This window comes from Amborella trichopoda, chromosome 5 (assembly GCF_054954075.1).
Source record: "Amborella trichopoda isolate Santa Cruz 75 chromosome 5, AtrichopodaSantaCruz75HAP2 v2.0, whole genome shotgun sequence".
Taxonomy (NCBI): domain Eukaryota; kingdom Viridiplantae; phylum Streptophyta; class Magnoliopsida; order Amborellales; family Amborellaceae; genus Amborella; species Amborella trichopoda.
In genome coordinates this window covers 32,057,621-32,070,934 of record NC_142340.1, presented here as the reverse complement: position 1 = coordinate 32,070,934, position 13,314 = coordinate 32,057,621, and positions in this window count along the sequence as shown.

Below are 13,314 nucleotides of genomic sequence, written 5' to 3'. Positions count from 1 at the left end.
TTTTGTAACCCATGATAGAGTTTTTTGTAATCCATGATTGAATTTTTTGTAATCCATGATCGAATTGTTTTTTTCTTTTTTTGTAATCCACGATTGAATTTTTTGTTTTTTTTGTTTGTTTTTTTTTGTAATCCATGATCGAATTTTATGTAATCCATGATCGAATTTTATGTAATCCATGATCGAATTTTTTGTAATCCATGATCGAATTTTTTGTAATCCATGATTGAATTTTTTGAAAATTTGTGATTTTTTTTTTTTTAATCCATGATCGAATTTTTTTTTGTAATCCATGATAGAATTTTTGGAAAATTTGTGATTTTTTTTTTTAATCCATGATCGAATTTTTTTTGTAATCCATGATAGAATTTTTTGAAAATTTGTGATTTTTTTTTAATCCATGATCGATTTTTTTGAAAATTTGTTTTTTTTTTTTTAATCCATATTATTCAAAGAGAAAATGAGAGAGATGATGATTATGAGGCCACCCTATCCCAGCCATATTATTCACACATCGAGTCCCAACAACAACAGTGTAGGGATGAGCACGACAATGCAGGTGAGCATGAAGGATGGACAATCTTCGGGGATTTTAGATTGGGAACACAACAAAACACTAACACTCAGGGATTTGGGAATAGTCAGACGCTTGCTAATATCGATGATTCGTTTTTAGATCGAATCAATGAATTGTTAAACGAATTCAATCAATGGCACCAGCGTGGCCAAGAAGAACAATAACGTCGTCTATCATTTTATTTTTAGATCATATGTTACTAATTTTATGCTTTATTGTAGTCCATGTATGTTGATATACTTATTCCATGATAATTATATGTTTATCCTTTTGTGTGATGTAAATTAAATGCTGAATGGTGGTTCATGCAGGGAAAGAACATATCAATATTCGCATATTCATTCAAAAACATGAAAATTCTTAATGGAGTACTCTCATTTCTTATTGAATTCCTAAAAAACAATATTTATAATGAATTTTAATAATTTTTTCGGATTTTTTTTAAGTTTTATTCTGACCGATTCACCTGATTCCCGATCCGGATCGCCGATTCGCCGATCCGGATCGGTTTTTTGGAAGCCCGATTCGGATCACCGATCCGTTTTTTAAACCATTGCCACAGACTATTTAGGGTTAGCAATGCGGGTTAGCGATGCGGAACGCACTTTTTCTATGGTAAACCCTTGTTCCATTTTTCTAACCTTAACAGCCAGGGATATTGTCATCGTTTCATTTATCCCCAGCAAATTTGAAGCTACATTATCAAAATGCCTTTGTCGTTCAAGATCCTCAAAACTAAATAAGTGTAATTTGGAAAATTTGCAAAGAAATATTTTTATTTTGTAGTTAATCATAAAAAGTGAATGCCACTTAATTGATTTTGTGAGGTGGTTTGAGGATTTAAGTAATATTTTCTCAATATTGTTTATTTGTTGTCGTTGTTGGGTTAACATGGTTGTGAGAGATGAGACGAGTAATCCGATTTTGCTTTGAACCTTACACATACTTAGTGGCTTTCACCTGAATTGATTTCTGATGTAATTGATTGATCGTAGGAAGCATCGGGCGTTTACCAAGATCGGAGTTGAGATCATTGCTTCAGAGTGTTAAATTAGGTAAGTAATTTAACAAATCAGGTATGGTCGAAGGAGATTCACTTAATGCAATTAAGTGGATAAAGAGAGAAGCTGATTTCCCTTGGCTATTACATAGTTTCGTAAGAGAAGTGAATGTGGAATGTGAAGATTTGAATGTGAGATTTGGTCATGTTTTTCGTGAATCAAATATGAAAGCCGATCGACTTGCTAAAACTGTCGCTTTGGCGAATTTAAATGTTTTATTTTGTGCTTGTTTTTGTTTTTCATCTTTATTTTGCTTTCATATAAAGTTGTAATAACTGGTTTTTGAGCTTTTTGGCTCATGTATTCTGATGAGTGAGTTTATGATGAAATGAATGGTTAAATGTTTCTCAAAAAGCTCTGCCCAGCCCTGATAATTGAGCAAGATAATAAACAGAAGGCAAGGGGAGATGAAGGATTCATCCAGTAGAATTGCAACAATAAAAAGAGGTGCTATTTCTACAAGTGGTGGCATAGGTAAGAAGACGATGGCTGGTGAGTCTGACTCTGTGTCTGCTAGACAGATATGCTACTAGGCACAACTCTTCTATTTCTAAATGATCAAATTATTATCTTGGAACACTCGGGGCTTATGTAATAGAAAACGTAAATTAGAGATTTTGATGATGATTAGACATGAATATCTGTAGACATCCCCTTCGAAATTTTGGCTAAGGGAATTCCTAAAAACTTCGATTTTGAGTTCAAAGGACCACAAAAACCCTAGTAGACCATAGGCAACCTAAACCCAATATAATTGCTCTGAAACTTCCTAAAACCTAACTCAAGTCGAATTAGACATCAAGAGCTTCCCAACTGTCTAAGAATCATCTGAATCGGACCAACGGATAAAACAATCCAAAAAATAATCAATTGGTCCTTGCTTAGTGGGCCAGTGTCAGCTGCCCGACAAGGGTGTGTTGGGCAGCCCGACACACGGTGCGTTGGGCAGGACTGCCCGACATGTGGTGTGCTGGGTAGGCCCCCAAAGCTCGTCACTAGCCCAGTCACTCCTGATGATGCAGTAAAAACGTGTTTTCTTTAATAGATAAAGCCAAAACGGTTAAGATAAATCCAAAACAATTCGCAAGAAATTAAAAAAAAATCAGAAAAAATCCACCAATTGAATCCTATAAATACCCCCTCTAGAACCCAAAAATATATCAGAAAAGTGATTAAAAAATACTACAAATTAGAAAAATAGCCAAAAAATACTTGAAAATAGTCCCCCCCTTAGAAAATTCCAGCTTAGGAGCCTCCAAAAACCTTAGAAAACTTACTAGTGGACACTACAAAAATTTTCCCAGCTTTTTCTCCTATCTTAGAGCCCTAGATCTAGGTAAAAATACTTTAGATCTACTGATTCCAGCATGCATAGGCATCTAAAAGACAAGGTAGTGCAAATAAGAAGAACGGTCTGATCCAAGCCCGAAACTGCGGGTTCCGTGTCCCCAGAGGTAAGTTCCCTTTCCTTCTTCAATTTTAGTTAATTTTCCTTTAATTTCATTTCCTGTATTTTCTATTATTTTTGGTTTATAAAGTTTTCAAAGAGTTTTTAATGCAAATTAAACAGATATGGAAGCTGGCACTACCACTGGATCCAAGAAAGGATTAGATCTAAATAGATATGTGCCATTCTTGGGCCCATATTTTGAGCAACCCTACTCACAAAAGTTTTGCTAAGATTTGAGCAGATCTCATCCAAAGATCGGCATGGATTGGAGTATAAACAGTTTGGCGCCTACTGTGGGGCATCTTAAAAGCTTCTAAATCTGTATTTTCTGCATTAAATTTTTTTTTTCTGAAAATTTTACAGTCCATGTTTAAGGAGAAACAAATCCAAAAAAAAAAAGAAGTCTAAAAAGCGTCATAAAAACACCAAAAAACATCATGAGATTCTGGAATTTCAATCCGGGCTCACTACTTTGCCTGACATGTCCCGTGTCGTGCAGCTCGACACGCCTTGTGCCGTGCATATTTGCCAGACACTCCTTGTGTTATACATATTTGCTCGACATTCATCGTGTCGTGCATATTTGCTTGACACTCCTCGTGTTGTGAATATTTTTTTTGACACTCCCCGTGTCATGCATATTTGCCTGACACTTCTCGTGTCGTGCAGCCTGACATGCCCCGTGTCGTACATATTTGCCTAACACTCCCATGCTGTGAAGACCGACAGACCCCGTGTCCTACATATTTGCTCGATACTCCTGTGTTGTGCTGCCCGACAAGCCCCGTGTCCTGTAGGTGCCCAGAAAATTTTTCAGCAGCCCGTCATCAATTTCCCTACCATTTCGGTGATTTTGACATGCTTAGTCTCCCTATTTTTCTTTCTATAAAATAAAAAAAAATTAATTAAGAAAATTCCAAAAACAAAAAAATAGATTCGAAAAAAAGTTATTCTTTCCTAGGCTAGATTTTATCATCTCTATCTTTTTTAGATTTATTTCTCTCTTTTTAGATTCATCTCTATCTTTTAACCCATGTTTTTCTTTTCAAGTAAATCTCTATCTTTTTAGATCATCCATATATTTTGAAGCATATTTATCTCTTTAGATTCATTATCATATCTTTAGAGTATATTTATCTCATTAGATTCTTTCTCATCTCTTTAGAGCATTTATCTTTTTAGATTCTTTTCCATATCTTTAGAGTATATTTATCTCTTTAGATTCAGCTTCATCTTTTTAGATCATATTTATCGTTTTAGATTCATTCCCATCGTTTTAGAGCATTTTTTCTCTTTAGATTCATCTCCATATATTTTAGAGCATATTTATCTCTTTTAGATTCATTTTCATTTTTTTTAGAGCATATTTATCTCTTTTAGATTCATTCTCATCTCTTTGGAGCATATTTATCTCTTTTATATTCTCATCTCTTTAGAGTATATTTATCTCTTTTAGATTCATTCTCATCTCTTTAGCGCATATTTATCTCTATATATTCATTCTTATCTCTTTAGAGCATATTTATCTCTTTAGGTTCACCTCCATATCTTTTTGATCATATTTATGTTTTTAGATTCATCTCCATATCTTTAGGGCATATTTATCTCTTTAGATTCATTCTCATCTCTTTAGAGAATATTTGTTTCTTAAGATTCATTCTCATCTCTTTAGAGAATATTTATCTCTTTAGATTCACCTCCATATTTTTTAGAGCATATTTATCTCTTTAGATTCATCTCCATATCTTTAGAGCATAGTTATCTCTTTAAATTCATTCTCATCTCTTTAGAGCATATTTATCTCTTTAGATTCATCTCCATCACTTTTAGAGTATATTTATCTCTTTAGATGCATCTCAATATCTTTAGAGCATATTTATCTCTTGAAATTTATTTCCATATCCTTTCAAAGTATATTTATCTCTTTAAAATTCATCTCCATATCTTTTAGAGTATATTTATCTCTTTAGGTCATATTTATCTCTTTAGGTCATCTTTATCTTATTTAGATCATCAATATTTCATTAGATTTATATTTATTTTTTAGATTCGTCTTTATCTTTTGAGATCCATCCTTATCTTTTTTCTAAAATCATCCCTGTCTCTTTAAATTGTCTTTATCTTCTCTTCTCAAATAGATAAAAATTCAAAAACGATTTTCTCTTACTTTATCTTGGTAGATTAGAGTTTATCATCTCTGATTTAATCTTGCTTTATTTTATCTGCTAGTTTAGATTTCTTTAGATCATATCTTAAATTAAAACTGGATCTTTTCCATGCTTATCTTGCATTAGATTTTAGGTTGTCTTTTGCATGTGTCTCTTTGACCTCTCATTACACACACACGACCGAGTTTGGCTTATATACACTAATCACACGCATCAAAATATTGTTTTTTTTCGAAGTTTTTGAAAAATCTACACCGACCAGGAGTCGTTCGGGAACCTAGTTTCGTGTGTAGGGATATGGGGTGATCTAACGATGAAGCAATACACCTCTCTAGGGAAACCCGACCATGAATGCAAACTCACTGGTTAGGTACCTCGATCTCACCTTCCCTGATCTAGGTGATCGGGTGACATGTGTCTCGAGTTCAGAAAACCGGGGACTTGATATCGCTCTCTCGGAAACCTCATTCATAAAACAAGGGCAAGTGTCCAACTAGTGAGAGAGGAATTTTGGATGTGAGGTGGGAACCAACCTCACCTGGGTCCGTGACTTACTCGGGCTGACTCGCTTGGGTGCCCTCTTAGATCACGACGGAAAGCCCCCCAACTGCTTCTTCAGCTGTTTCGAAATCACCTCCCTTTACCAGCAATCTCATTGTTTTTTGCACAACACTAATATGGTTAATTTGCAAGACAAGTGGGTCGAAGGACCCACCCTTGTGTTAGGGTAATGCACCTTCATATGAAATGAAAAGGTGGGAAGCTAGGTTGATGAAAAGAAGAAGGTTCGAATGAGAGGAGAAAAGAAGAGGGGGATCGACAAGGAGACATGACTAGCATGATAGCTGGACTAGTGCAATGACTGACTTAGAGTGGTAGCAAGACGGGCATGGTAACTTAGACCGGCACAACGACAGTATTACTCGAAACTAAGGTCGATATGACTGTCCTAATTTGGCGTAGCAGCAAAACGAGCATGATACTCAGGACCAGCACGACGACAATACTGCTCGACAGTCAGACCGTTATGGCAACGCTAGACCGAGTCTACCCTCAGCTAAGTGAGAAGGGAAGAGAATGAGGAGAAGGCACGAGACGACAAAGGGAAGAGGTCTCGATGGTGCTGGACACTACTGCTCACTGCAAAAGGGGGCGTTCAGTGAGCTACAAGTAGCGTTAGGCATCGTCGTGGGCAATGTGAGAAGGCAGCACATCCCTTTGCGGGAGGCGATAGCTTCTTGTGAAGCACGTGACGATAGTCGTGGGACACAGAGAGGTGCCTGCGTACGGCGAGAGGCACTGAGTGCATGAAGGAGGCTTGCAGACGACGATAGACACCAAGCGCACAAAGAAAGCTCACAGACGGGGACAGGCATAGAGCACATGAAGAAAGCTTGGGGACGGCGATAGGCACTGAGTGTACGAAGAAAGCTCTCGTATGGCGATAGTTATCGCTAGGGGCAGCGATGGGCATCGCCGTCTGCGATAGGCAGAGGGCGTAAGAGAGGAGCTTGCACACGGTAATAGGTATTGATGCGACCCTTCATGGGCGGAGATAGGTATCGCCGTCTGCGATAGGCATCGCCGTCTGGGATAGGAGCGCAACAGGAGAAGATCCCTGCAGGTGGCAATGGGCTTCACCGTCTGTGCTCCCCACTGAGGCGTCGAGAACACATTTGCGGACGGCAATGAGCAACGAAGTCTGCAAACCACGCTAAGAGATAGAGATGAACGAAAAGGAGGAAGAAAGAAGCTCGCGCATGGTGCTGCCATTGCCATGCGTGACCTGTGAAACCACAAGAAGGGAAGAAGGAAAGAGGCATGCACGGCACTGCCACTGCCGTGCATGGCCTCTGAGAGAAGCTCAGACGAAGTAGAAAAAGAAGACAGAAAAGAAGAGAGAGAAGATTTACCTTGAGCTTAGGGTACCAATCCAAAAGTTTCTCTCTCCTTTCTCTCTCTCTCTCTCTCCAAACGTGACCTAACAATGAGAAGAAATTTCTCTCTCTCCAAACGTGACCCAACAATGAGAAGAAAGAGAAATTTTATTAAGCAAAGTTCTCCTTGGCGAATGAATGAAGAAGGGTGTGCGTGTAATGATAGTACATGGTGTATATAGAATTGTACCCAAACATGGGTGGATTGATTAAAATTAAACCTAATTGCTGAAAATTAAGATTTAATTGAATTAAAAGAAATGGAAAAATAGGGTACAAAATGACATATTTGCCCCTTTTTAACAATTTGTGGAATACCAAAACAGTTGCTGTGCTGCCCTTGAACGCGTGTGATTTTTCATGGATGATCCGGGGTTGTTTTGATGCCCATTTGATAGAAAGATGATTTTTTTACTTGTAGGGCTCGATATGACGATTGATTTGATACCAACTTCGAGCCATGGATCGTGTTTTTAGAGCACGATCATGCGCCTTAAAATTTGGATGAATCATGAAACTTTGGATCAATAATGGGCTTGTTCCTTGATTTTTTTTTTTACGATTTCTTTGCTGGATCACACTGAGCATGCCGTCACGATCGTGTGGCAACAAACGCAAGTCGATTATGTGTCTGGACGAAGATTTGCAACTTTGGAGTTTTGGCCGGAATATGGAATTGCGGTGCGAAAATTTACAGTCATCTCATCGGCTTTGTGTGCTGAATCTGATCATTCATCATGTACGGGGTTTGGACTAGAGATAGCCGTAGATCTTACGCACGCGATGAAACTAATTTTACATCGATTGGGTACGTGAGCGGTGTGGTTTGGTTGCTCAAGCTAGGTGCAACATTGTTGATTTTCCTGCAACTTTCTTCATGGATTACTATCTTCTCTCTACCTTTTCTTGGTGCTCGGGCTTCATCACGGGGCATGCCACATATCAAAATGCTCGTCTTGACGAGAGGAACATGCTCACAAAATTTGAACTTGACCTGACTCAAGACGGGTGAGATATGAGCGTCGAAAGTCACTGTTCGTGACTGTCCCTTTAATGGAGTTTAGTTGCAAGGTGGCTGCACGGGAATAATGTGTGACTCCTCCTATTTCGCTCGTTTACTTATAACTTCTTCCTGGAATGTCCATTTAAGCTGAAATTTGACTCCTAGAGGTTTTCAACCGTGTCAGATCCAATGGAGATGGTCCCATAGGAATTTGATGCATCAAAAATATAATTCTAGTTATAGGGTCTGTTTCAAAGTGCTAGAGGCTAATTCTGCTGAAATCGTTTCTCAGTCTGCACTGCCTTAGACATGTCGGAATGTGACGTAACTTGAAAGAAGACTTTTGAGAGTCCTTATGAAGATCTTGACCAGTTCTGGGGCTATTTTGAGACTTTCAAAATTTCCACTGTTTGTTAGGCTTTATTGACCGAGGGGACCCATGATGATGAAAAATATCTTCCAATAGCATGCCCCGCTGAATATTGTGCTTCGAGAGAAGCGAAAAGTGACATCATTCAATAAATTTTCTTTAGCTAGCCACATGACTACGTGACGCCGAGGAGATCTACGTAATGTTGTAACTAGGATGCTCTCAGATGTTTGGATACAATTTACGGGTCCATTCGCGGTGGCCTTTGAGAGAGAAGAGACTTTTTGAGGGCACTATAGAAGTCCTCACCCTTAAGGGACTATTTGCGATTCTGACTGCTTGAGGATTTGGTAGGGACGTCGTTGGTTAGAATCGGGCCTATTAGCGGCCAAGTGCTATGAACATTTGGTCGAAATTGTTTGCTGCTACACCAGGTTTTCTTTTGATGATCAGGGTATCTTTATAGGTCCCACCTAGTTAGGTCCAGTCAGGGGCTTCTGACCTGTCCTGAAGCTCTAGGCCTGTCGGCTAGGGGGAATTTTGGCAAGGCGGCCTCATGAGCCCCATACTGCGGGGTCCAATCGAGGGCTTTGATCCGTCCTGAAGATCTGGGCTTGTAGGCTAAGGAAGGTTTTTGGCGAGGCGATCTCATGGCGAGGAATAACCCTGAAGTGTTCGACACGTTGGGCCTTGGCTTCGTCAGTTTCTTGCCTTCATGGGGATCTTTAGCATTTTGGAGGGATCTTTCGGTCATCGTCCTCACCCTCAAGGAATCTTGTTATTTTTGGAGGTGAAGTGTGGGAGATCTTATGAAGCTCTCATTCTCGGATAAGCCATTTTGGGTTGTGATTGGATGCTGGCAGTTGTGGATTTTGGGTAGACCTCATTAGCCAGAATTATGCTTGTTTTGGTAATTGGGTGCCGGCTGAGGCTGTGATGCTGTGTCAACCTGTTTTGTTGGTCCAAGCGCCCTTTGTGGGTTTTCACTTGAACAAGGTAAGTGGCATCGTAAAGACAGTTTTTGCCAACTTCCTTTATTTTTGGGCTCCTTTACCCATGACCTTGTTGCCATGTCCACCTTATTCATTCGTTTTTGCTCATGGTTCTCTTTTGGGGTTTTCACCAGGCCTGGGTTTTTGTTTTCACGGAAGTCTTTTATTCATGGTTTCGTGACCATTCCCGTCCGTCATTTTTACTTATGGCGTTCCCTTATTCAGGTGTACACCATGCCCATTTGTTTGTGAACGCATGTTTAGGGTCATGCCTTCGAGACATGTGTGAAGCCTTTTAATGTCATGCGGCCAGGACGTTCACTATAGTTTAGGGTCATACAACTGGACATTGTGGAGATGGATGACAGTCTATGGAGGCCATGGAGTGGGTATGATAGTGGTTTTGACCCACTTTGGGGAGATAGCACGATGCTACCTATGAAAGATGGGTGATGAATGAATGGTGCATGAAAAATGGTGACCCACTACCTGATGATGAGTATGGATAGCAAGATGGTTCTCCATTTTGTGAGCATGGGTGAGACTCAATGGGGAATGATGAATAGTAGTAGTGAAGTGAATGGGTTCACTGGGGAAGTAATGAAGGTGGCGTGCGCACACGAATGGGTCGGTTAGGGAAGGCGTACATGAAGATGCACATAAAGGAGGTGTACACATTTGTGAGGGTGTGTTTAAGGTCATGCCTCCGGGACTTGGGCAAAGCAGTTTAACGTCATGCATCCAGGACGTGCACTATGGTTTAAGGTCATATAGCTTGGACCGTGGTTATGCATTTTAAAGTCATGCAACTAGGACCATGCAATTTAAGGTCATGCAATTAGACCTCCGCTACAATTTAAGGTCATATAGTTTGGACCATGATGACAAGCCTTTTAATGTCATGCACCTAAGATGTAGATTATGGTTTATGGTCATATAGTTCAGACCTTGGCTATACAGTTTAAAGTCATACAGCTAGGACTAGGCAGTTTAAGGTCGTGCAACTCGACCTCTGCTATAGTTTAAGGTCATATAGTTTGGACCATGGCTGTGCAGTTTAGGGTCATGCGACGCGGACCATTGCGTGGATCACCATGTAGGTGAAGCTGCATGGGAGGTAGGTTTGTGGATAACAATCTGACTCTCTGGGGAAACAATTAAGGTTATACACATGCAGAGAGCTTTAGATGAAGTTGGTGGCCCTACGAGGAGTGGAAAATGGAAGCGAACTCCACTAGGGATTAGGAGGGCAAGTGTGTCTTGCTGGGGATAGTGAGTAATGGTATGGATGTAACTTTGCTGAGGATGATAGACCAAGAGCACAAATGCCACCCCACTGGGGGTGGAAAAGATAAGAATGACCCTAACTCCCTAGGGATAGTGGGTCGTAATAGGATGTGACTCCTACTGGGGGATGTTGGTGTGAAACAGACCATCTAGGGATTGAAGGGGTAAGTGTGACCCCCCCCTTTTTTTTTTAACATACACCGAACTCCAATGGGGATGTTTGATGGAATACACTTGACGATGCGGTGCGCCCATTTCACAGTTTAGGTCATGCGTATGGACTATTTGTCATGCCGTGCATTTCAGTTTTAAGATCTAGTAGCTCGGACCATGGCTATGTAGTTTAAAGTCATGCGGCTAGGACCATGCAGTTTAAGGTCGTGCAATTAGACCTCTGTTACAGTTTAAGGTCGTATAGTTTGGACCATGCAGTTTAGGGTCGTGCACCTAGACCATTGTGTGGTAAGGAAAAGTGACTCTCTTGGGAATCGAGCGATAACTGGAGACTTGACTCGTGTAGAGTGAGACTGAGGTGCAGGGAATGAACTTCCTGGGGATGCAAGATGAAGGTCTAGATGGGAGTGCCATGGCATGCGCACGACGCTAAGTTTTGAATGGCACACATGGAGCTAGGCCCTTGATGAAGGGCACACGACGTTAGCCACTTGGTGAGGCGCATGGTGATAGCTCCTTGACGTGGCGTGCGGAAATAGCTCCTTGATGAGGTGTGCAGTGATAGCTCCTTGACGAAGCCCGTGGCGATAGCTCCTTGACGACGTGCGTGGTGATAGCTCCTTGACAAGGCGCACAACAATAGCTCCTTGACGAAGCATGCGGCAATCACTTCTTAACGAAGCGCGCGACGATGGCTCCTTGACGAAGCGTGGGATGATGGCTCCTTGATGAAGCACACGACGCCAACCCCTTTGGGTCTCGGGCTTGACTCGCCCCGGCCGTCTTATTACCGTGTGAAGATGAGGACTGGAGTGTCATTTCGAATTTGCAAGGGGCATTTTGTGGCACCACTGGGAATAAAGGGAAAAAACCCCATTTTTACTATTTTACTGGAAGGTAAAATAGTGAAGAGAGGTTTTTAGAGAGAGAGAGACCTGGAGCTTCCATTCAGAGACTCGCAGCGTGCAGGCCTTCAGGAATTTTCTGGCGAGCTTGAGCAAGTCGCGGGCCTTCGCAACATGCTTGTGAGTGTTTTCGGAGAGTGCTGGAATCTTCTGAGCAGGGAACAGGGGTTACTCAGAGTTTCGTCGAGACTGTTTTGGTGAAATTGCAAGATTCACAGTGGTGTTCTACCGGAATTCTAGTGCTTTTTCGGCAGTTTCACAGTTGCTAGCAGGTTGTAGAAGGTTCAGGGGGTTCTGACAGCCTTCTGATTATTAGGAGAGAAGAAGGAGGAGCAGCAGTGGACTCACCGAAAACATAGTAAAATTTCGGTGGGTTGTGGCGAACAGCAGAAGTGCGAAGAAGGGAGAAGGGAAACCCGCAGGGTCACAGGGGAGCTTTCGGGGAACTACGGGCAGTTTTCCGCTAACTTCGGTCACTAGGGAAAGTTTTCCCGGTGAGTAGGAGTGAGTTCCTGGCAAGGAGGGGAAACACTAGTTAGAACCTGAGGCGTTGCGAGGCCGTAACGGCCGAGGAGGTGAGAGGCCGTGGGACGGTGAATGGTCACCCTCCACATGGGCGGTGACAGGCCACGCCGCAGGTGTCAGGCGGCGTGCTCAAATTTCAAGGGTAGTGGTGTGCCGCACGTGTGACACGTGTGAACAGCTGGAGTGCATGCATTTCTACTTTACTTCAACAGACGACGTTAGCCCCTTGGTCGTGAGACGGTGATAGTCCTGCCTTCTGTGCATGGCAATAGCTAGTGCTTTTAGTTTTTTCTTATGCATAGACAGTGGTTGGATAAAGCTCTTCAACGGATATCTTCCCGACTGACAGCTAAGACCTCTAAAGCTCCCAGAATGCAGGTTTCCTCAAACAGGGGTCTCATTATTGTTGTGGATGAAGAGCCTCTCACTACTGAGAATGAACTGCATCCCTCTCCTCAACCTCTTGTATTTGAGGGCGAGGGTGAGTTATTGTCTTCTATAATTTCGGTTCGTGCGACCTGCTAATAATGGGCAACATGGGCGATTCCTCTTACGACTTTGAGAGGGAGCCTTGCACTTTTTGCCCAAAGAGAATTCATCATAGGTTCGGATTTTGTAGTCACTTCCTTTTCGGGACAGGTTATTCATACTCTCGTCTGACGCATCCGTGGAGGCTTTGTCGTATCACATGCCGTTTCCCTGCACAAGTTACCAGGCTCAATCGTCGTAATGTTTCTGCAGACAATGGATGTGATCTTCTTAGAGCCGCTTATCAACTTTTTGATCGGGCTTCTTTCTTCGAGCTGGTCATGTTCCCATTTTTGGCAAATAGGTTGATAGACAACCTCTTAGACTTCAATGTTTC